This window comes from Camelus dromedarius, chromosome 2 (assembly GCF_036321535.1).
Source record: "Camelus dromedarius isolate mCamDro1 chromosome 2, mCamDro1.pat, whole genome shotgun sequence".
Classification (NCBI taxonomy): Eukaryota; Metazoa; Chordata; class Mammalia; order Artiodactyla; family Camelidae; genus Camelus; species Camelus dromedarius.
This window is the reverse complement of record NC_087437.1, coordinates 73,544,333-73,569,055: the sequence shown is the minus strand read 5'-3', so window position 1 is coordinate 73,569,055 and position 24,723 is coordinate 73,544,333. Positions and strand designations below refer to the sequence as shown.

The window sequence follows — 24,723 nt, the reverse complement described above, 5'->3', positions numbered from 1 at the left end:
GTATGGAGACAGATAGTAACTAGACTTATGATGATCATTTCATGACGCATGCAAATGTCAAATCAGTATGTAGTACACCTGAAGCTAATGTGATACTGTACATAAACTACATCTCAATTAAAAAGAAAAAGAGTATCACCTTCCACTGGCATCAAGAGGACAGAGTGAGGATTCTTAACTTTATTTAAGTCACTGACACTCAGCTCTCCATGCTAAATTACCTAAGCTAGCTAATGCCCCCTTCCCTTTGTCCTACTCATATTGTTGGGAACCTTCTTCAGAGAGAAGTATCATGGCACCTCTTGCATGTAATCAATCTATCTTTTCCAAATCTGCACAAAAATATCTCCTCCATTTGAATATGCATCTTCCAAAAAATATTTCCTATATACCAGAATATTCTTGTCACTCTGGGACCTTCAGAACTTGAATTAACACTTCTCTAAGTAGCAACTGTACTTTCCAAGATGGCCACAACAAGATCTCCCATTCCACACCACCTTCTACAATGAGACACTGACACTCCTTCTCTGGAGCTTGGGGGTGGGAAGTACAGAGTGCCTAGACTTCTTTGAATCTAGCGACCTATAACAGAATTAACTTTACATGCTTTGGAGATAGATCATAAAACCTAGCTTCTACCTGGTTCTCCTAGGAAGCTCACCCTTGGAACACAGCCACCATGCTGTGAATGGATGACGGTCTATGAAGAGACTCCATGTAGAAAGGAACTTAGGCCACTGGCCCACAGCATGGCTGGGCAAGCAGATGACAGCCAGCATGAACTTGCCAATTATGTGAGTGTACCATCTTGGCTATGAAACCTTCAGTCCAAAACAGAGCTGCCCCAGCTGTGTTGCATGGAACACAGAGGAGCCTCCCTGCCAAACTCTGACCAAATTGCAGATTCAGGAGCTAAATGAATGTCATTGTTCTAAACTACTAAGTTTTGAGGCAGGTTGTTATACAGCACTTACCCAAAATTACTAAAGGTATATTTTAACTGTGATATTTTGGGGTATTTGTGCAAGTGTGTGTGTGTGTGTGCACATGTGCATTATAAAGCAAAGTACTGAGACTGTTGAAAAGGGTAATATATTACTTCTTCTTAAGCACTGAATATGTAGTTCTGAACCTTTTTTTAATCAGCCTAATGCTGATCCGATGCCCCATCCCACTTAACTGATGAAAACTTCGTACTCACTCCCTTTAGGGGTTCTCCCATTATGTGCCCTTATCTGAGAGCTGTCTTCAGTGTCAAACACTGCAAAAGCTATCTGAAAGTGAAACAAAGTGTTGTTTCTGTGAATGGCACATTTAATTTTGCATATACTGGAATTCTGTTCTTCACTGAATTGTTTATTCATTTTCTTGACAGTCATTTATTGAGAAATTATTATGTGCTTTTGTGCTTGGCACCATGCTGAGCACTAAGGATTAAAGATGCATTAGATTCCTTTGCGGTTAGATGCTAAGAAACTCATCCTATAGTCATGTAATAACTGTGTCTAAACACACAGAACCCCTCAGGTACGGTGATGAGCCATACTCAGAATGTCTGGTGAAGCTGGGGGCCCCTGCAGGGCGGGTCAGACTCCCCAGGGACCTCATACAATCCTCCCGCTTTGAGACCTTACTACCTCTTCCCACACAAATCAAAAAAGGATCCTGCCCATCTGATGATAACAGATGCACATTTGTTGAGCTTGCACTGTGTGTCAAATTCTAAGTTCTTTAAATGTATTATCTGATTTCATTCTCGCCAAAGCTCTATGATGTAAGAATAATTATTCTTATTTTTCAGATGAGCAAACTGGGGCACCAAAAAAGGACTCTGTTTGAGGTACATAGTTCCTAAGCGGTGAAGCCAGGAACTGAAGTGTATTCTCAGATGCTGGGTTTTACTGCTCTGTTATCCTCACGGGCAAAGACCGGGAGAAATTCCCAGGAAATAAAAATACAAACTACATAATAAAATAAAGTCTAACCTTTTTTTTCCCTTGTGCTTCCTCTAGTTTCACTTGCTCTTAGGGTACGGCGCACTGAGGCCGGGCACCCGGCACTTCAGACCAGAGCTCCCGGTGCCAGACGGCCGCGCCGACACCTCAGCTCGGGAGCGTGTGCTGAAGCGCCGCCTGGGGCTCACCCAAGATGGCGGCGGCGGGCGCGTGCAGAGACGCCTGGAGCAGGAGCCTCGCGGCTGCGCGGGCCCCTCCCCCCTCCCTGCTGAGGAGGTGGGATCCCTGGACAGCAGCCCCGCCCAGGCCCCCGGGGTGGGGGAGGCGTGTGGTCTGGAGCCTGAGCTCGCACCTCTCCAGGCTCTGATCAGAGAAAAAAAGCTCTCCTCTGCTTCTGAACCAGAGCTCCGTCTCATTCTACTGGTGCAAGTGACACAGGGCAGAGAGGACACTTGTTGGGGACCTGCTTGGGAGGGTTAGTAACATCACCTTCTGAATAAGCATTTAGAAGTTTCCACTGAATGTATTAATTTAATTTTTGATTAATGTAGAACGTCAAACCATAAGTCAGCTCATGATTTCCTACATTCTTCATGATACAAAATACTGTATTTTCATGTAGGGGTTACTTTGTAGCTGTTCCTTTAATTTTATCCACCCTTCTAATGAAAATACAATATTTGTAAGCAGGTGGTGAAAAAAAGCCAATCATCCATCTAGCCCAAAAGTATAGCAGAAGGCAGCTAACCAAACAACATGTTCTTAGAGGTTATTACTGAGTCGAGGTTGATGCCCTGGCACATCTCTACCCCCACACCTGCTCCTTCTTAGGCTTGCTAACTTAGGCAATGTTACCTTCTTAGAGAAGATCAAGAATTTACAACATTTCTCTCTCAACTATGAATCAAAGCCACGTATAGAATACAAACATAGAGTTCAAATGGCCCCGTCTTATTTCTCAGGACTTCCTCCTCCACACTTCTAAGCTACTCTGTGTCCCCAGCATGTGGCCTGCACTGCCACACCTGTACTTTTCTTCACGGTGTTCTCCATCTAGATCATGACTTTCATGTCCTTCAGTGTTGTCCTGTTTTTCCTTCGAGGGGGACTTCCCCCTCAAAACACATCATGGCCAACACCTTATTAGGCCTCTCTACTGTTCAGATAAAGTCCTACGCCCTCTCTGTTCTCTCCCTTGTGACTACCTCTATGCCATTTCTACCTTTACTCAAGGCCTAAGTTTCTGGCTCTGTCTTCTATCCCTGACCCATCTCTTAGACTGCCTACCCTTGGACAAATGACTCGTCTGAAATGGCTTCCCCATTTCTGCCAGCTTCCCATCAGATCTGGTCACACTTGTGCTCTGGCTTCATCCAGCCTCCAGGACTCATCCTAGTAATTTTAACTTGTTTAGCTGTGGGATTAGATAAGTCTAGACCATATTCTTCCTTCAAACCCAACTCAGAATTACCTGTTCAAAGCACTCACCTCCTATATTCTGTCTTGCAGTAATCGTTCCTGTACAAGGCGGCCTATCAGTGTTCACTTACACACTGTCAAACACACTCCTGAGCTCATCTGGAGACTTCTGATACTGTTCAGTAGTCGCAGGGTGAGTTCTTGTCTTACTTTCTCTGAACAGTCTGCAAATTATTTGGCAGCACAGACAGGTTTTTCTACTTCTTCTATGTTTCCTGTGTTTTACTTTGAGAAAAAATAGCTTCAGTTTAGGCACAGATGTTCCATACTTGCTTATTGAGAAGAACAAAAGAAAATTCTAGATCACAAACCCTGGAATTTATTGGCCACTTATATGGCCAGTCTTGGCATATTATTCAACAGATGGAAAAAGGAAATGGTAAAAGAGATTATTAGCATGTAGGAAGGGCTTCTCCCAATGATAATTTCTCCAAATTTCAATATACCTGGTAGGTGCCTCTATCATCATTTCATAAATAATCGTTGCCATAGTGAAGTATTGTTATTGACAGCGTATCTCCTATCATTCAGGAGGGTTTAAGCAGAAAAAGTTAAGAACCACTAATCTATTACAGCCATTGAGTAAACTGTCTTCACAATGAAGTTTTCTTAGAAAATGCTAATGACTTATAAAAAATGTTGCATTAAACCATGGCAGCTTATGATCAGATGAGTATCTGTTCAGCCTTACAAATAAAAAATAAAGGCCAAATAATATTGATTTCACGGGTTTTAACAATAAAGGGGTTTTGACTTGTCAAATTCTGAGAGAAAAGTTTCCTCGAGAGAAACTCAAATTGGGAATAAATAAATATGAAAACTATTTGCTCCCTGTGATTCCCCCCAGAAATGAATTTAGTTCTCTTTGAAGTAAAGATTACCATGAGTTGCTTAACCCTTGTATATCACGTAGTGAAGTTAATGTTTTGTTTTGTTTTCTAAGAATTCAGTAAGCATTACAATGTCAAAAGCTTTCTACTACAAAACAGCCACTAGGCTTTTTCAGAGATATTACCTCATGAAATTCTCAAAACCACCTCTGGGGTGTTACTATCCCCCTTTTTCAGATGAGGAGACCAAAGATTAATGCACTTACGCAAACAGCCAAAGCTACACAATAGCAAATGGCAAAACCAGGATTCAGTATTTACTTTTAACTTTAAAATCCTGACTCAGACAGATATTTCCCAACCACTTATTACATAATTATGTAGCAGGTAGAATTAAACAACTTAGAGTTAAAGAGATACAGACTTTTGCTTCATCATTTTAATTTTAAAATGGAAACAAATTTTAAATTAAGATGGATGAGAGCTTTTCAAAAAGGAGTTATGGGATTACTGTTTTATTTTTCATCTATGATCTTCTTTGCATAAATTTTAGCCAGAGATTCTTATTGAGGATCACAGGCCAAGTAGAAGTTTTGGTACTAAACGCTGACTGAAATGTGTTCTTTTTTTTTTTGTATTTACAGTCATTATAATTCTGCTTTCTCTCAAGTAAAGGGCCAGATATTAGGAGATACTTCTCACAGCGGTTGTTAAAAACCCCAGTTACTGTGTCATCACTGTAACTGAACCCATTGTCCTGCTCACCAGAAGGGCTACCCTGTGATGAGCCAGCACTGTGTATGTTCACAGGCACCCAAGAATCAGAGCAGGTGACTACAACTAGGAAAGAAGTCAAGTTCACATTAGAAATCAGTTGAAACAGAATCTCAGTATTTTAAATTAATTCAAAATTATATAACTTTAAATTTAAAGATTCTTTTAACCTGCTCTGAGGGTTTCTCTTCACGTAGACTATAAACCTCAATTAAAATAACCTTCCTGTATTAAAATAGCCTTTCCTTGAGCCTCTCACCAACTGCAGGACTGACACTAAGGCTCAGGGATCAGTGGGGAGGGGAGAAACAAGAATCCTAGTCAAAGACAAAGACAGTTCCTCCAGCACTGTGAACCAGAGCGGTGAGAAAGCCCACCCCACAGCGTCCAAGCTGGGAGCAGAGCTGCAGTTCTTTACAGCTGACAGAGTATCGCTCAAGAAGTCTGCACCAATCCCATCTCCCATATACAACAGCTGTCCTCATGACCTGAATTTGAAAAAATGAAGAACACTATGCCTTGGCCACACAGTCCAGTGGTTTGAATCCTCCAGTTTTGTTTTTCTTTCCTTTTGTCTTGAAAGAGGCCTTGTCAAATCAGAATGAAAAGAATGTTCTAAAGTGTGAGAAAATTCGAATTTCCTATTTAAAGCCTGGAGTTAGAAGGAGTATGCTCACTTATTTCAGGGTCACTGGGTGACACAGAAGAGGCTGTCTCCCTGCTACCCAAGTCCCACACCATTCACCTGAAAACGGTTTAGAAACATTCTCAAGTCTATTCGCTTTCTATGGGGCCTAATGCATCTTTGCCGTGCTTTGTCCTGTGACGCTGTCAAGCGGAGGGCCCTGCTTTGATTATGTACTAGCCGTGTTTTCTTGGTCATTTCTCAGTTAAGTTATTGTCTCAGCTTAATTGGTTGTAATAATTAAAACTTTGTTTATATTACACTGCAATTTTCTTTTACCAATGATACTTACGTTAACTATTTTATTATCTACTGCCTAATACAGAAATTCTATCTGGAAGAGATAATCTTATTAAATGGATTCTTTTTTATAGGACTATTATTATTATATATGTATTAAGGCTAAAATTTAAATTTTTGCAAATAAGAGAAATTGCCTGCTCTTGACATTACAGAGTTAGACTAGAAACAAAGAGAATTTATCATATTATAATAACTGAGAGGTAGAATGTAATGCATATAAGCTTCAGAGACTAATAAATCTGGGTCTGGATTCTGCATCAAGACTTACCAAGTCCTGGGACCTTTCTGAACTTAAATTATCTTATCTTTAAAATGAAAATATTAATACCAGCCCTATGCCGATTGCTTGAAGATTACAGATGATTTATAAAAAGCACAATATTTGATCTGTTAGCTATTATTTGTTTTAGCTTTGCCACTAACCAGCTACGTCATCTTGAGAGAGCTACTTGTGTATCAGGTTCCCCTGATAAATAAGAGGGCAGAACTAGATAATTTCTACTTTTTCTGCCAAAACCCATTTAATAAGTAGACCTTCTCTGTTGGTTCTTTGCATAACTTTACATGAGCCAGAGTTTTTTCATGTTAAAATTGACAGGTGAGTAAAGATGACATTAGCTGGAATTTGGACAGTAATGTGAGGACAAAGTGACAAAAACAAAATGGTTAGAGGAAGTAATTCAGTCTGGGATGGTGGAACAAGAGCCAGAGCAAATGCAACCACATGTAGAAAAGAAAACCATAGATTCCTGGTTAATCTGCTTAAAGAACTTGTATTATGATTCCCTATCGGATTTAACGAGTGATCTTAGAAAAGTCACTGGAAAAGTTTAATCAACCTACAGCAATGAGACACCTGCCACCTACCAGGTTCTTGGAGTTCTCGTGGAAAAAAAGGGAAATAAATACATTAAATATGATCATTTTCGTACTTGTCAATTATCTGTGTTTACAATATATTTGTAATATCTGCTTATCTGCCTTGCAGGAAAACAATTTTCAAAAATGACCCCTAAGCTTTATCTCCCATCAACAGTAGTAGGCTTTATTTTTTAATTTGTTTTTACTTTGATACAGCCATACTAACTTTCTAAATATATTTTACAAAAACAACTTTATTAAGCCATAAACCATGTTTAATAATTCAAGCTATAAAGACAACAACACAAAATTTGAAACCTGAGAACATACAGTTCTTTATTTACAAATGCATCAGAAGAGAGGTGGACACCTTTCTCCCATTTGTAAGCAAGGGGTCAAGACACATAAGCAAAAGAGTTTCTAGATTAAGTGCTTACACAGATCTTTCCTTTTCTGAAATCTGTCCTTTAAATTTGGAGTAAATAAACCTTACATGAAAATCAGTATGGGAGACAGGGTTGGAGACATGGCTAACTAGACTCCAACTAAGTTTTTCTATGATAGAACAGTTCATTCTGAAACATCTTATGATAAGAAACAATAACAATAATAAAGTATTAATAGCAAAACTAATATCTACCTTCCTTTGCACTTTACTAATAGGCTCAATGACTCAAGACTTTACATATATTATGCCTTGCCTGGGAGTACATTTCTTGTATTAAATTGAGAAAATATTATACACAAATATAGTTATGATAATTTGAAATTTCATGTAATAGCTTGAGCCCGTTTATAATGGTCTATTAGCTCTGTCAAAATCATATACTCTCTAAAACAAAAAATCAATGACTTTTTAAACAACTAAAGGTATCAAAGCATGACTTTAGAAAGGTGCCCCATTTTATTCCAAGCACTGAGATGACATTTTGCAAAGTTTCTAATTCCAATTTGAGATTCTCAATACACCACACCACAAGACTTCTTCAATTCCGATCTTTACCAGTTACCTCCAAGGCAGTCTTTGGGATCTTTGCCACTGCCCTTGCAACTCGTTCTATTCGCTTCCCAACTACATTCTCTCAACAGTTCAAAGCCCTGTTCCAGGTAAGAAAAAACCAACATGCTGGTCATCTTCTCTAATTCTAATACAGTAACTATTAGGGTCAGTCTTAAGGAAGGAAGAAAATAAAGTATACAACTTCCTTCTTACACAGATATTTTACACATTTATTGATGTGTATAATTTTATTTATTAACCTTATATGAGTTGGGAAACTGGGATGAGTAGGAAGTAACAACAGGTAATTAAAGCTACAGAGAAACACTCAAACTTTTCTTAAATGTACTCCCTCCTCAAAGGGGGGCTATAAGATTAATTTAAACTCTTATTTTATATCCTGGGAAGAGGATTAATCTAGCACACAGGAAAAGGAGGAAATGAAATGATTTTGAACTTTTTTTTTAACTACTTACTGTCTTTAGGATTCTCAGAAGAACTCAGGATTCTGTGAGAGTCCGGCTGAAGAATGACAAGGAAGGAGCACTACATAGTGCGACTGTGTTTTCAATGCAGAGAGAACACCAGAGGCACACTTCAGAAGCCAGGTATCTTACTAACAAGTAACAGAAAGAAAACCAAACAATGCTTAGAGATTGGAGAATAATAGTGGTTTCGTGTCCAAGAATAGTAGCCACCACCACCCAGCGAGGCATAGCCAAATCAAGTAGAAAGTGGCAGAATTTCAACAAAGTACTGAAAATGACGAATGCAAAATGAATCTTTAGCCAAAGGTTAAAAAAAAAAAAAAGGGGAGGGAGGAGTGGGACATAAGAAGTCTCCACTTGGTGGTCGTTATCAGGAGACATTATTCAAAATGATGAAATTGTATGGCTTCCATCCTCAGAGAAGTTAGCAAAAATTAAGCCAAATGAATACATGAGTAAAATACGCATGAATGTTGGGAACCACTGCTCCAGTGTGACTCCCACATCAGCATAATGGGAGGAAGTAGGAAGCAATCCCACTACTGCACACAGTATTAAAAGCCTCAAAGTTACTTTGCTTTTACTACCTCTTTAGGCTGGGGGATCTCAACCTAAGAGGAGCTCTCTCTTTGACAGACAAGAACTCAACTGACAGGAACAAAGACATAGAGAAAACTATAAAATTAAATGCAAGGGAAACCTAAATCAATTTCAACTTGCTACAGGGTTTAGTGAGGCTGCGCTTTGTTTTTGCCCCAAACCTGCAGCAGACCAGGTCTCAGAGCCTTAGCGTCACCTCCTGCCTCAGCCTGCTTGGTGCTCTCTCTTCTGGGAGACTTCCTCTTTCTAGCCCTTGAGAAGGTCTGGCAGACACAGTTTAAAAAACGACCGAAGCAGAGCGGTGGTGATGCCAAGGATGTTACTGCAGGAGAAGAGGGTCCGAGCTCCTGGGATACTGAGAGCTCACAGGGCTGGATCTGACATTCCTGATGCATTACACAAGCACTTTTATCTTGCCGACTCTGTAATCTGTCCTGCAAGTAGAAGAAGAAGGCTAAAAACCCTCAACGCTGACGCACATACTCTGAGCCAGTTCTTTCATGCTCTATGTGGGGCCCGAGGATCCTAGTTTGCTTCTCAAGCTCCTTACCCCCAACTCCTCCCACTCCAGGTGAAGAGTTGTCATGTTTTTTCCTATGGAAGAGTGGCAAGCCCAGAGTGTTGCCACCCACTGCCCCATCCCTACCTCATTGGGACAGTCAGGATCATCTTCCTTGGCACTGAGTAAGGGTCCGCTTTTTATCTACTGCCTCATCTTCTTCAATTTGTGGTGGTACCGAAGGCGCTGGAAGAATGCTGGGGCAGTGGGTCTGCACCTTCTCCTCCCTCTTGCTCTTTCTCATTCTCTTTTTCCATACCTTCCTACGATGTCTGTGCCTTTTTGGAAGTGGATCGAGCTTTCTCTTCGGAACTGGAGGCATGACAGGATCTTTTGAAACATCACCCACTTGACTCTCAGATGTCCCCTCCAATGGCTCTGATGATAATTCTGAACTTCTCTTCAGAGGGTCATTCTCCCATGGGTGGAATCCATCCTCTGTATCTTGAGTATCTGGTGATATGTTCAAGTCATCAGTGATATGATTTGGGATGGAGATTGGAGACTCCCAACCTTTCTCACTGAGGGTTTTTTCCTGATCCACTATGCTGATCCCAGCCAGCTTTGCAGAAACAAGGAGCTCACAACAAAAGGACCAAGAGTCAAATGCTAAAGAAAGTAGTTGGTTACCTGACTCTGACTCTTTCCAATGATTTACCCTCAGCTACCATAGACATGGCAGCTGAACTGATCTCAGATTTCCCCTCTGGACTTATCTAAAGGAGTTCAATGGCCTTAAGAAATGGAGTCCTCAGGCTGTTCTTCCTGGTCTGGGAGATCTCAAGTCACTGAAGGAATTGCTCCATGGACAATGGAGTCCCTCCTAGTCACATAAAATCCATGGTTTAATAAGATTCAGCCAAACCTAGCATAGATTCCTTGGCAGAAACTTACCATCTCTCCAGAGTAGTGGTCTCCATGTATGTCAGAATCACCTAGGGTGCTCATTGGAAAAGCAGACTTCTGGGACATACCCTAGATTTGTAATCAAAATCTATAAAGCTGGATTCCAGGAATTTGCATTTTTTCTTAGTTATTTAAGTGATTTTCATGCACTCTGAAATTTGAAAACTACTGCTTTAGAGGGACACTACATCTAGTATTCTACAGGGGTTACAGGGATGATGGTTTTTTAAAAAAATCCCACTTTCCCCTACAGTTTTTCCTGATCATTTCAGTCCATGGCGACTTCTCTCCTCTGAGCTCCTTTAAGCATTATCACTAAATTTGGAATGTTATCCTTATTATTTTCTATTATAATTTAACTTCTGAGCCTTGTAACTCTGTCGTCTAAATAGATTATAAGCTTCTGAAGGGCAGAGAGTCTCTTAGACTTGTTACTTTCCACAGTGGCTTGCCAGTATTAGATGCTTAATAAATTGAATAAGCGAATGAAAATATGAATAGGTTTGTACCCAGTGGACAGTGATTGTACGAGATGAGGCTTCTCTGTAGGAAGAGTTAGAGAGTAATAGGATGCTAACAAGGACACAGGCCCTGGGGAAAACCTAATCCAGTTCTCAAAATTTACAGTTGGAGAAGCTGACACTCAAGTAAGATAATGACCACCTAATGCTGGCCCTGGCAAATATTTTCTATAAAGGATCTAATAGGAGATACTTTACACTCTGTGGGCCATGTGGTTCTGTTACAAATACTCATCTCTGCTCATAGCATGAAAGATCCACAGTCAATAAGTAAACAAATAATCATGGCTGTGTTCCAATAAAACTTTATTTACAAAAACAGGTTTTAGTCCAGATTAGGCAGCAAGCCACAGTTTGCCAGTCCCTGGCCTAGAGTCATACAAGTAGCCGGCAGCACAGCTGGGATCGGAAGTCAAGTCACCTAACTCCCAGCAAGTGCTCTTTCCACAGAAGAGTGGGAGATTATAGAATAAGAAAGGGCCTTTTTAATTAAAAGGGAGACTTCAAAGAAGGAAAATGTGTCTGGGTTGTAGCACTTCTAAGATGGTCTCTTACGACCGGTTGTCATCTTCACAAACAACTAGTAGTTGATTCTGAAACTGATCAATTTTCAAACAGATCCATCAGTTGGGAAGTGGGCGGAGTACATTGAATATTTTCTATCATACTTCCCTAGGAAAGCATGCTATTCGGTCCCTTTTTGACTGAGGGAAAAATCCTACAGAAAGATAATGGAAAATATTTTCATTATTCATTTCTTAAAATGATCATGACCTGGTGAATACAAATTCACAGTCCAGTGATCAAAAACTTCAAGTAGCTACCAGAGGACCATGGAGGCAGAGATAGGAGAGGTTATCTAAGAAGCTAAAACCTCACTTCCTAACCCAAGATGCTCTTTAATAATGAAAGTGACCCTAGTATTAAAGATTATGTTGTCCAGAATCCTGAGGTTATTTTTGTATTCTGGGCTTTCCAGGAACTATGAGGTCCATCCAAATTCTGTTCTATTTTTATTTCTACCCCTAATGTGTTCTTCGTGTCCTTGCTTTGCCTTCACAAAGTAGATGCTCAACAAATATTTGTTGACTGGTGGATTAATGGATGGATGAGTAAATGAATGAAGGAATGAATGAACCCGGTGCTTTTAGGAAGTTCCTTGTTTTGGAGCTATAAAGAATAAAGCAGAGTTGGTACACTTGGCAAGAGGACACCGAGTACGAAGTTACCTGTCTGTAAATCTAACAGTGCCTTCACATAGCAAATGTCAATAAAAGTTTCATGAATGAATTAATGTATTTGGTGTAAGCCACTTAAATTACATGTGAAGTCCAAAGAATATTGCTTATCACAAAAGATGGTATCTGAGGACAGACTTTATTTACCAATACGTTAACAGAGAATCCTTTGTAATTTGCTTCAGTTCCACAGTGTTAGGGAAGTGTGGTAAAATCTTTGAGAGAGAGAAAATCTCCATTGAATAAGTGGGAGAAGTATGTAGGCTCAAGTTCTATCTCTCTGCTGTATCAGAAGCAACTAGGAAGACAGCAACTGTTGAAACAGCAGCCAGAGGAGCCTTCAAAGAGACGGGGATGGAACTAAAAAAGAGAAGTCATCTGGGCAGTCAAGACTTTAAAAGTCAATCCGGCTTCTCTGCTGCCTCGAAATGGCCCTGAGTCGTGTCTTCATCAGGCCTCAACTATACTTTGACTCATGCTTCAACCATCCCTCTAATTCACCCTCCACAAATGAGCTAGAATAATCTCTCTAAAACAAATCTGATCACATCACTCTCCTATTTAAAGCTCTGCTCCCTATTCCCCCAGAAAGATACAGGTCCTTTGTGATCTGATTCCGTGTCACCTGTCCAACTTCAAGTCCACCAGCCACCCTCAGATATCTTGTGCTGCTGTGAAAACTGACCACTCGCTACTTCCTGAGAGCACCATACTTCTTTAAACACTCTTCTTTTTGTCTGAAATGCCCCGTCCCCTCTTTGCTACCCGGCCAAGTGATAGTATCCTCTCTCCTAAGAGGACTTAGCTGACTTTCCCAGGCAGAAAAAAATTGTTGATTCAGGTAACATTCTGCACATACAAAAATCATCACTTTGAATTGTAATAACCTATTTAGATACCTGTCTCCTTCACTAGGCTCGGAGCCCCCTGAGGGCAGGAAGTCTTGCTCATCCCTTGGTCCCTAGTGTCTCCATGGGGCTTGGCACCTGGAAGGTGTTCAGTGTTTGTGGACATCAAAATGCACATCTTTACAGGTTGCCTCCCAGGGCCTGGGCTATACAGTCCCATTCACCCCTCCCTCTGAATGAATGAACACACTGAAGTTTGAGGGACAAAGCTGAGCAGTGCTGGCCAGGATGCAGGTACAAATCCAGCTACTAGTGCAAAGCCTGTGATGTCAGAGGCTGGCTTCACTCAGGGAAAAAAAAGAGCTGCTCATGTAGTGGTTAGCATTACTCAGCACACTTCTACACTAGATGCATTCTCTCCTCCACTTCCCCACTAGAATCACAAGGAATGCTACCTAGGGAGGCCATACAGTTATTCCAATTCCTGGCTCCCTGCAGGACCCCTTCTCTCCCACCCCACCATACTTCCTTGTCTTCCTAGTAGAGTGTCGGCACCCCCTGACTAGCCCTATCTCCCCATCCTCCTCCATGCGGGGCTGCTCCAAAATCTCAATGATCCCTGGATTGCAAATTTTTACCCAGAATCTGCTATTTCATTCCCATAGGATACATACCCAACTCTAGTCCCTGACTCTCCCTTTTGATGCCCCAACCTAGGAACCTCCCCACAAGAGCTCAGTGTGCCCACATGCAGGGATGCTGTTCAGCCCCCAGAGGTCATTTGCCAGACAAGATGCAAAAGAAATTTGTGCCACATGAATCTCACTAAACCTGAAGTCCATGATTCCTCTGGATTCCACATGTCAGAAATTATTGGGTGTATAATATATATAAATTCACATGTCACAATCTGAACCCATTTGTCTCCATAAACCTATTGCACTTCAAAATTCTTCGTGACTGATTTTCCCCATTTTCACATATCACTTGAAGCAAAGCTGAGATTATTAAAGCTCTTGGGTGAATTTGCTGCCTAAGCAGACTCAAAGCCAACTTAGAAGTCCTAAAACAACAAGCTTGTGGCCACTGAACTTCTGGCTGGTCCTGCAGAAGAGACCAGAAAAAAATTTCTCTAATCAACTAATCATTATTGAGTGAAGTGACTATCATTCTTTAAAAAATGGTAAAGAAATGACTGGCAGGAACCACCTTTGCTTCTCAGCAACTCTCCAGAGAATTAAAAAACCGAAGCATCAGACAACAATTTTCTCTGAAGATGACCCTTCATATTAAATAAAAAGCTGAAGAGCTAATCTTAAAGGGAAAGAAAATGAATAATCTGTGAGGGCAACTACTCATTCCTGAGTATACAGTAACAAAGGGACTAAAATATGGTAGGAAGCATCGCAGAGCATCGCACTACAAATTAAGTATATTTTCGTCTTCAAGGTAACATTTACTGAGAGCCTACTATGAATCAGACATTGGAAAAAGTTGCTGTTTGATATGGTTATCAAAAAGTGTATACTGATCAACATAATGTAAATCAGTTGTTTTCTAACTTTAGCAGGCATGAAAATTACATGGAGGGCTTTTAAAACTCAGATTGCTGGGCCCCATCCCTAGTGTTTCTGGTTCAGCAGGTCTGGATTAGCAAATGAGGAAGTAGACTTCTAACAAGGTCTGGAGACTGGACTTTGAGAACCACTGAATTAAATCATCTCAGGTATAAGATGAGACACACTTACTCGGAACAGGTTAAACAGGGGGCATTCCTAACCACTTATTATGACCAAATGAAGACGTATGGACTCTGAAATGATTATCCACTGGGTTGACTCCTCCAGCCACGCTGCCTTCCCACCTACATTTTGAACTTTTAGAAGGACATGGCCAGAAGGCACTATGTTGAAATGTGGATACTGGTGACACTGGGTTTGCCAACAGGTCTTTTCTCTAGGAGCACCTCTGTCTGTACCGCTCCCCCCCCACCCCCAACAACTCTCCTTCCAGTTTCAACCTCAGACTTGTTACAAGCTTCAGAAAGTAGACATCAAGGTAGCTAATTATTAAAAAGCTAGGAATGTACATATAAAGCAGTCATGAAAGTTTTATTTTTCTAAAGAAAAAAATTGAGCATTTTCCTTTTCTTAAGTTCTTGCTCTTTTCTAAAATTTCATCATCTCATTTTAAAACTTTACCCCTCTGGGCTGAAAATCAGCACAGAAAAAGCAATGTGTGACCTTTGATTTAGCCTAATAAAACAGTAACAAATAACACACTCAGTGGGTGGTTAAATCTGATAATATTTTGTGCTGAATTTTCTGTAGTAATTCAATTAGAAATCCTGTGGCCAGCCACCAGAAAGCATGCAGATGGCTAAAGTTTTATAGTATTATATATTTAGTCTTAAAATAGCCTATATTAATTTGGTATCTTTATTTATTAACCTAAATACTTCAAGTGAGTTTCTCCCAAATATAATTTAGGATAACCATTTATATTTGTGCTGCTTAAAAACTCCAGCTGGCTCACATCATTATGGTGCTTAAAATTCCAATTAAAGAGGGAGAAACACTAATCAGAAAGAGAGTGCATTACAAAAGCTGCATGAATATGTCCACCACAATATCACTGTTTCTTAAAGGTTCTCCGGAACCGATGCATGCTGGGTCTTCTATGTCCTCCCGCAAGCAGCAGGACCCCTGGAAAAGGAATACTGCCACACAAAGCAAGCTGAAGCCATTCAGGATCACTGAGTCGTTCGGTCACATCTAATCCTGCCAGGGTTCCCAGCCAAAGAGCCAACGATCCTGGGCTGTCTTCATGCCTTCTCTAATGACAGCCTTGGAGCATTCCAGAAAACTTTAGCACTTCCTTTTTTTTTTAACCATAAATTGCACAGAACTCTTCCAGATTCTTAGTCTATAATTTCTCATAAAACTCTTTGAGATCCTCTGGTGAAGATAAATGGCAAGAATTATTGGACTTTAAATTGTTATCCTTCAATGTTATATGCACTGGATCATAACTCCATGGCTTTGGTTCCCTCATAAAACTAAACCACGAAGCCATTCTTTTCATTTCAAGCTTAGCAGCACACAGGCCCAGGGGTGAAGCAATATAAACACTCTTGAGTAATTTCTCAAAACCAAATCTCTTCTGCAAAAACAGACTTGCAACTCAGTAGTGTATAATCCTCCTCTGAACCTGTGAAGTTTGTAGTCCTCCTGCCACCCACGTAAAACAGTGAGAATGACGTTCGTGGGTTAAGGTGGGACAGGCCTGGGAACTGTCTGGAATCACAGAGCTTAGGTTTAGTCCCAGCTCCACTACTCTGTTGCCCTAGATAATTTACCAAGTTAGATGATTGTTTTGAGGGGAGAAATGTGACACCTCAGGTTCACAGAACTCTTTTTTAACCTCAGGTTCACAGAATTAGTTTAATCAAAATTACTGGTTAATGACACTTGTCATCATTGCTCCCTGCATGGCCTTCTTTTTCACTTACTGCCTTAAGTGTTCATTTTCAACATACATACGCTTAGGGATACACTTAAGAAAGAGTTATGCAAAATGTGCACTAGATATATGCATATAAATGTTCATAGAGGAACTATTTACAATATAAAAAGTTTGGAAAAATCCAAATGCCCATTGTTAGGATAATGTGGTAGACACTCACAATGGAATTGCAAACAAACAAAGAAGCTACAGCGACCTACAACAATATGGAGTCATTTGATGTTTCTGAGCCTCTGTTTTGCCCTCTTAAATGGCAAATGACAATGATACCACTTACCTTACCCTTTTCTGAGGATTAAGCAGATATTGTATGTAAAAAATCCTCAGAAAATTACAACTAATAAATGTTGGTTATTTTCCTCCCACATTCTTTACTACTTCTCCAGTTATCCAAGAATAACCTGGAGACATCATAGTAAAGAACAAGCAAGCAGAAGACAATCCAGAGGACACAAGTTTGGATTGCACTGCGGGGAAACACACCTCTAATCCTGCAATTATTCTGCATGTGGATTCGGATAAGTTAATTAACCTCTCTCAACCTCAGTTTTCTCTCATGTGAAATGGAAACAAAATGAGTACCAATTTAAGGGGGCTTTAATGAGGTAATTCAAGTGTTTAGCACACTGCCTGATATACCATAAGTATTCACATAATTGATAACTATTATATTAACAGGGACTCCTTTTGCATTTGTCAAATGAACAGAGTTGCTATGCTCTGCCCTTTCTCACCATTCACCCTCTCCACACACACACACTCACTCATGCAAATATATTTTCTTTGCTTTTGCCTATTCTTCAGCTCTTCATATCTATATTAGGATTGAGGGCAATAAATAAGTGCAATAATTAGGCCCAGAGCTCCTGGCCATGGACATCAGGACAGAAACAGGCACAATTTCATTAGATGATAGCAGTCTTAAATATAAAGTTCTTGGAATTTTACTCAGAAAGTCCATTAGAAGCAAGGTTCGTTTGCATTTTATTATTTAAAAAACCTGCAAATAGGGAAAGGCAACCATTTTCACTATCCACATAAAATAATAAAAGAAGTGTGGAAATAATCCTTTCAATGCCACACAGCCTAGTTGGAGTGAAAATGATTCAGCTACAGTCTTTGAAACATAAACATTGGGAAGGACATATTTCACATTTGCTGAATTTGTTAAAACAGTCCTGGGCAGGTCATAGTGGAAGAAGCTGGGACCTGAAACTAGATCTGCCAGCAGGGAGGCCAGCCCAGCTGCAGGTGCTGGGAGAGTGTCCAGTCTGGCAGGCAGAACAAAGTAGCTGAAGAAGATGGCAGTGCAGGAGAGTTGATAGTGCAGCCAGGAAACTCTCATCAGGAGGCAAACATGAAACAGTGGAAGTTCACTCAGTATGAAGTCACAGCCTGGTGCCAAGGAATCCAGAAGGAAAAAGTGCCCCGACAGTCAGGCAGGCAGCATGAGAGCCTAACATGAGACAGCGGAGGCTCAGTCAGCCTATGGAGCAGGGGCTGGACCCTGGTGGCTGAGAAAGAGGAGGAATGGCAGGTGTAAGGTTGAGTCTTATGTGCGCTCAGAGGACTTGGGCACAACTAGCAAATTCCTAAGACAGGAACTCAGTCCTTGGTAACGAGACAAAAATCCAGGTACAAGAACTAAAGTGCAAGGTAGATGAAACACAAGGAACAAGACACAAATATGATTCTAGAAATATGGCAGAAGCCAAAGGCAGACTGAAGCCAAAATAACTTGATGCTGAGAACAAAAGTATTGGGTTAGCGTTCTTTAAATGCCTCCTCTCCCAGGTCAAGTCTGGCCACAGAGAGCTTAGCAGGCTCATCATGGTGAGAGGAGGGGCAGCAGCTGGACAACAGGAAGGACCTGACAATAACAAGACCCAGAAAGCCAGGCCCGCCGTCCTGAAATTACAATCAATATAATTAACCTGAAACTTTCTAAACAACAAGTAGCAGCACTTTTATTTAACCCAAATCCCAGCACAACAACCACAAAAAATTAGGAAAGTCCATGTGGGCTTGTTTTAATGAACCTGACCTATAGTAAAATGATAGGTTTTTAAATTTGGAGGCAGCTGCCCTGCCCACAGAAAATGCAAAAGCATCTCTTTTCCTAGTTTCTCTCCTTTTCATTAGTGTGTGAATTTAATCTATAAGAATGAAGTAACTTTTGAATTTCTTCTCATCTCTGAGATACACAGGCTTTTTTGTCCTTGTCCTCCCTCTAAAGAATAAAGACATTTTTCAAGTCTTGGCCATTCTTCTGAGAAAAATAGCTTTAATAGGGCCCTAAAGCAGTGAACTCTGATAATAAAAATCCAATATAAAAGTTATTTATGTATTTAGCACACCACTAGAATCTACTGCCTACCACAAAGTGACGCACACACACACACAAATGTTGGTCACACCCATGGCTCCATTCATGTAGAAAAAGAATCACCACAAAGCCATCCTTGGAAGTCAAGAATCTCCTCTTTTAGATGTGAACACTCATGAAATGGAGAAAGAGTAGTTTCATAAGCCAAGTGCGACGGCCACCGGCAGCCTGACCGCCAGGCCATGCAGATGCAACCAATCACCAACTGGCACATGTCTCCGCCGTCGATGTCAGCATGTCCTAACGAGCGAGGGATCTTCAGCTAAATAGGTACTCATGAGCAACTGCTCCTGGAACGCCTGATAATTAACAGCTGTGTGCTGCAATTAATTTTTATTTATGCCTTAGATATTCAGGCAAGATATTATTTCTTGGTTATGACAGATTCATACTTCATGCCGAGTCTCAAAGCAGCAATAAGAAAACAACATCCATTTTGTTTTTGTTTTTATTTTTTTCTTAATTCAACTGCTCTGCCATTTGTATCTCAAAACACCGTGTTGCCTTGTGTTCAGCAAGCAAATTCCAGAGTCCATGCAAAGGACCATGGGGGAAAAGCTGGCAGAGGCATCCTAGGCTTTCCCTAGGCATTCACAAACCCTTAGAGGGTGCCAGAAGGGACCATCTAAATTAAGGCGATGACACTGAGGTCTCAGCAGTCTTAATTCACCTCGGTGGCCCCTGTGGGCATGTTATTTCATTCAGCAATTGTTAATTGAATGTCCACTACGCACATGGTGCTGTTCAAAGGTCTGCAAAATGAAGAGGCTAGATAGTATTTTTCCAGATCCCTTCCAGCTTTACAATTTCACAAGTTAGTAAATCTAGAAAACACACAGACCAGGACCTCAAGGAGTTTACAATTCTGAAAATGAAATCAGATCATACTAACAAAAAAATCATAAGACAAAACAGGAGCAATGAGCACCAAATATAAGAGGCAAGTGTTAGAAGACCGTAGAGGAGTACTGTGAACGCCAGGCTGTCTTCCATGGCAAACTTCAGCACGCTTCAGGGCTTATTAAAGCACATCAGTGGGCCCCACTACCAGAGTTTCTAATTCAGTAGGTCTGGGGAGGGGACCCCAAATGTACATTTCTCACACCTTTCCAGGTCATGCTGATGCTGCTGGTTCAAGAACCACATCTTGAGACCCAACGTTCCGTGGGAAGCCACCAAAGTTTATCGCCACAAAATAACATGATGGAAGCAGTGTTTTGGGAAAGTTAATCTAGAAAGGGTGGGTAGGATCAGCTGGAAGGAGGCTGACAGATTTACAGAGTCCCCAGGAAGGCAATGGTCCAGGCCAGATGACTTAGATTTTAAAGAATTGACCTGACTAGCACAGAATTGACTCAAATAGCAAATTGGCTATTTGGTGACTCAAAAGGATTTCTGATGCACAGAATGGAACCCTGAATAGCTTAACTTAGCAATGCTATGTCCGGATATCTCTAGGGGTAAATAAGCCCTTAGAAACCACATCTAGCTTTAATATGGAGCTGTTGAGATTGTCCAGATATGAGAGGCTCAGAAGCTCCTATTCATCTCCCTCTCAAGTTATTCACAGTACATAAAATTCCCACCATGAGAGGGCGGTCAAGGCGCAGACTCCTTGAAGCCTGTTGAAGTTGGTGCGTATCCATCTCAATTAGAAACTTTTGCTCCTCTGTTGCCACTAAGGGACAAAAGTGGTTTTTCTCTTGAAACTCCAGCTTTGGGAATGCAGGTCTCCCCGATGCTGCCTTTCACAGTGAGTCACTTGGATCCTCACATGTTCCAGCCAGTAATTTAAGACACAAGAATCCCTGCAGCTTTACTACACGGAGAGGAATTTGGGAACACGAGTGACATGCGTGTCGCCAAACTGCAGGCATGTGGTGGTTACCAAGCTGTCTTCTCTAGCTTGCCTTCCAAAGACCTTCCTCCTTTATCGTTTCAGGTCAGGCAGTCGAGGCCCTTAGCACTCAACCCACACCATCTATTTCTTCTCTGTCTCTCCAGACCAAACATCCCAAGAGCTTTAGCTACTTGACTCCCACCTGTCCTTCCCCACACCCCAAAACCAAAGGACATTCCTAACCTCCATCATGCGGTTACAGAGTTTAAGCCCAGCAACATGGGAGTCTGTCTGAAGTCACACTGAGCCTCCTGTTCCCAAGGCCTGGCCCCTCTTTGCTTGGCTCACCTGTTCTGGTAATTCATAGTCTATGCCAGAGTCCCCGTCTCTATTTCTGGCATATATGGAGCCTACTGACTCTGATACTTGTCACTTTGTCAGCCCGGGCCCTGTCCCAACCCTTCCTCAAACATTTCAGAGTGAATTTACAGCTACCTATCCTCCACCGCATCCCTTTCCCCCCTAAAAAAGCAACAAACCAAAGAGATTTAATAATGGTCTTTGCAACTCGTTGTCCAAAGTACAAAGCGTCCACAGTTCAGTAACAATGTGGGGGAGATTCCAGCTGGATTCCCAAGCTCCCCTCTACCAGCTCCTCCCCAGTTTGTCCATATTATGACAGAGTCTGCTCAGTCCCCTTCTGCCCAGGTCTCTTAGGGTTTCTCTGTCCTTTATGCAGGCACCCTTCCCCAGGGAGAAGGGAAGAGAGCTCTGTTCTGTATCCTAGTCAGCTGGCTTAAGGGCCTCTTTCTACCCTGTTCTGTGGGAACTTACTAAATGTCAGGCCTTAGGCCAGATGCTGAGAATCCAGAGATGAATTAAGAACAGACAGACAAGGAGGAGGGTATAAGTGGAAGAGCACGTGCCTAGCACGTCCTGGGTTCAATCCCTAGTACCTCCATTAAAAATAAGTAAATAAATAAAACCCCAATTACCTCCCCCACCCCAAAAAATAAAAAAATTATAAATAAATAAAATTTTTAAAAAAGAACAGACAGACAAACAGACATCATTCCTTCTTTCGTAGAGCTTTCAGTCTAGCAGTCAGACTTCCCTACCTAGGAAGCTTTCAGACTTCCTAAATATAGATAAAAGACAAGAAAATTAATATGGAAGTGACCGTCTTAATACTATTTGGAAATAGGCCAGATTTTTTTAATAATCAATGTGCATCCCAATGTGTAAGACATCTTCTTGAAAATTACTTTAAAAAAAAGAAAAAGGATTTACACCTGTTGCAGTCTGTTTGGTTGCCCAGACAGAAAAGCGTTTCTAAAGATTTTGTCACAGTGTAATGCAATCTCCTGCAATTGTTGCCCCAGGTGCCTTTCCCTCACTGAAATCTATCATTAAAAGAGGCTCCTACATATCGGATGAAATGAAATGTGGAGAAGAATAAAAAAGGCCCTTTTCTCACCTTCCAGAATTGGCACTAGTTAAAAAAAATGTATTCATGAAATTGTGTTTCTAATACAAACAACAACATTTCACCTAGCAGCAAAGTTAGAGAACTTTGCTTTCTTTCACTTTCCTGCTAACATGTTTCTGATTATAAAAGGAATACATGCTTATTATAGAAAATATTGAAAATATAAGGAAGGAAAGTGAGAAGGAATCACCTCTAATCTCACTGACTAGAACTAACCACTTTTAATGTTGTGGTTTATTTCCTTCCAGTGTTGTTTTTCTATCTGCACTCATCATTAGACAAAAAGCGTGTCCTTGATAATTAGATATTATTTGAAAACATCAGCAAGGCTAAGTCTTTATATTTATAATGAGGTCATTTTCTCCCATGAATCTCAGCCACTATCTCTTGTCAGAGAGAGCGACACCCACTTCTCATTTACTCTAAATGTGACCTTGAGATCATACCAAAAGAAAAAGAAGAAAAGGTAAGGAAAATACTGATAATAAAAATCTCTGAAATGAACTGAGGAATAAAATGCTCCTGCAACTGCACTTTCCTCCCTGAAGAGAATTCCAATAAACTCAAGAGAGGTAAGGGATGGTGTCCAACTCTGTCTTCAGTCCTAACAGATTAGCCTTTAAGGTTTTGTAGTAATTCCAGTCTCCCGGCATTGACCCTCATCCTGGAAGCATGAAAGTATTAAAAAAAAAAAAAAAAAAAGTAAAGTTCAGAATTCTAGTTTGCAAACTCCAGGTAACCTGGCTTGGCAACAATCTATTTAAAAAAAAAAAAGAATTCAGAGATTTTTATTAAATTGGCATCAGCCTAATGTGAGCCAATGTGTGATATGTTTTCTATAGAAGCAAGAGAAAAAAAAAACCTTTAAAAACCTAATAACTCTTATTTTATATGGAGTGTTAGGGTAACAAACCATTTTCTATTTTGTTTGTTTTAATTTTTAAAAAAATCTTAACTTTTTAAAAAATTATTATTCTTGACATCACTTCATAGTTATGTTGATTTAGTCATAAAAGTAGCACATAATCATTTAAACTGCTTTCTTTCACATTTTGTCCTCTGAACAATCCTAAGAAGTGAGTAGGCAGATGAAGATTGCTATCCCAGTTTCAGAGATCAGTCTTCCAGCATCTGGATGTGCTGACTGACTCATCTAAGGTCATGTAGGAAGTCAAACAGCTGGAGCTAGAAACTGCTAACTTCAATGAATCGTTCTTTTCAAATAATCTATTTTGAGCATTTTTTATAGAAATATGGATTGTCTATATTCTGTCCTACTAGGAAATTTATAGCATTCTATTCAAGTCTGTCACAAAACACATTTTAAGAGGAAAATTGGTAGTCTCAAGTGGGCTCCAGAGGAGGGTGACTAAGATTGTGAGAACTATAGAAACTATGTTCCATGACCAATAATGGCGGGAGGAACTTGGTCTATTTAGCTTGAAGACGGAAAATCAAAAGGAGATAAGAGATCGCCTTTAAAGTTTAAAAGTCTGTCAAATGGATGAGTGAGTAGACTTTTTTCATATTGCTACAAATATCAGGCAAGAATAGAACTTCAAAAGAAGAGATTCCAACACAGTAAGAGATGTCTTCTGAACCAATGGAACTGTTCAACTGTAGAGAAAACTGCTCTTTCTATAAGATGGTGAACTCCCCTTCCCTGGAGATATTGAAGGAAAAATTGTCGAAGATGCTGTGATGACTTTTTGGTTCTATATCTTTACTTTTCCTTTGTTTTTCTTGGCTCGCTAAGACAACATAGACTGCACAGAATGTGACAGAAAAGAAACTACTGTAAGCCAGGTGTCTCCAAACTGTTTTCAGAGGGAAAGAATCTCCTGGGGTGGCTGATGGCCACCCCTGAATCAGTAGGTGCAGAGACCTCAGAGAAAGAGCCTGGGAAAATGTTGTGACAAGTGCCCCCAGGTGATTTTTATCATCATGGAAGTTTGATAAACACTTTCAAAGCATCCTTTTGTCCATGTGCTTCTCACAACAATCCTGGAGGGCAGAAGAGAAACTAAGGCTCAGAGTCAGCACTGTGCACAAGGTCTCACAGCCCTGAAGTGCTGGTGCCCTCGAGGCATGAGCACCTGGGGAGTTTGATCTGGACTCCGAGATCTTTCTTACCCTCTGCGAGACTGAAAGACGTGAAGCAAGGAAATGTGTACTTTGAAAGGGGGGTTTATTAGATGTGCATTTTGGATTTTTTTAAAAATAAGTCATGAGTCCTTGGCGTGCCTGGTAAAATGTGGAGGCACCTAATTGGTAGTGTCCCGATTTAGGCAGGGACTACGTTGAAGTTCACGTCTTTGTCTTTCATGAATAATTGTGAAAGGGTGTACTAACCAAATAAATAATTTCAACGTGATTACAAAGAGAACAACATTTTAATGCACTTAGCAGAAGCAATTTACATGCATACAATTA

At 40.6% G+C, this 24,723-nt stretch overlaps 1 pseudogene; it reads right to left on the bottom strand.

Moving 5' to 3' along the window:
* Positions 1 to 8,961: 8,961 nt before the first annotated feature.
* LOC105093240 (uncharacterized) lies at positions 8,962 to 9,859 on the bottom strand (annotated as a pseudogene).
* Between the last annotated feature and the right edge of the window lie 14,864 nt (positions 9,860 to 24,723).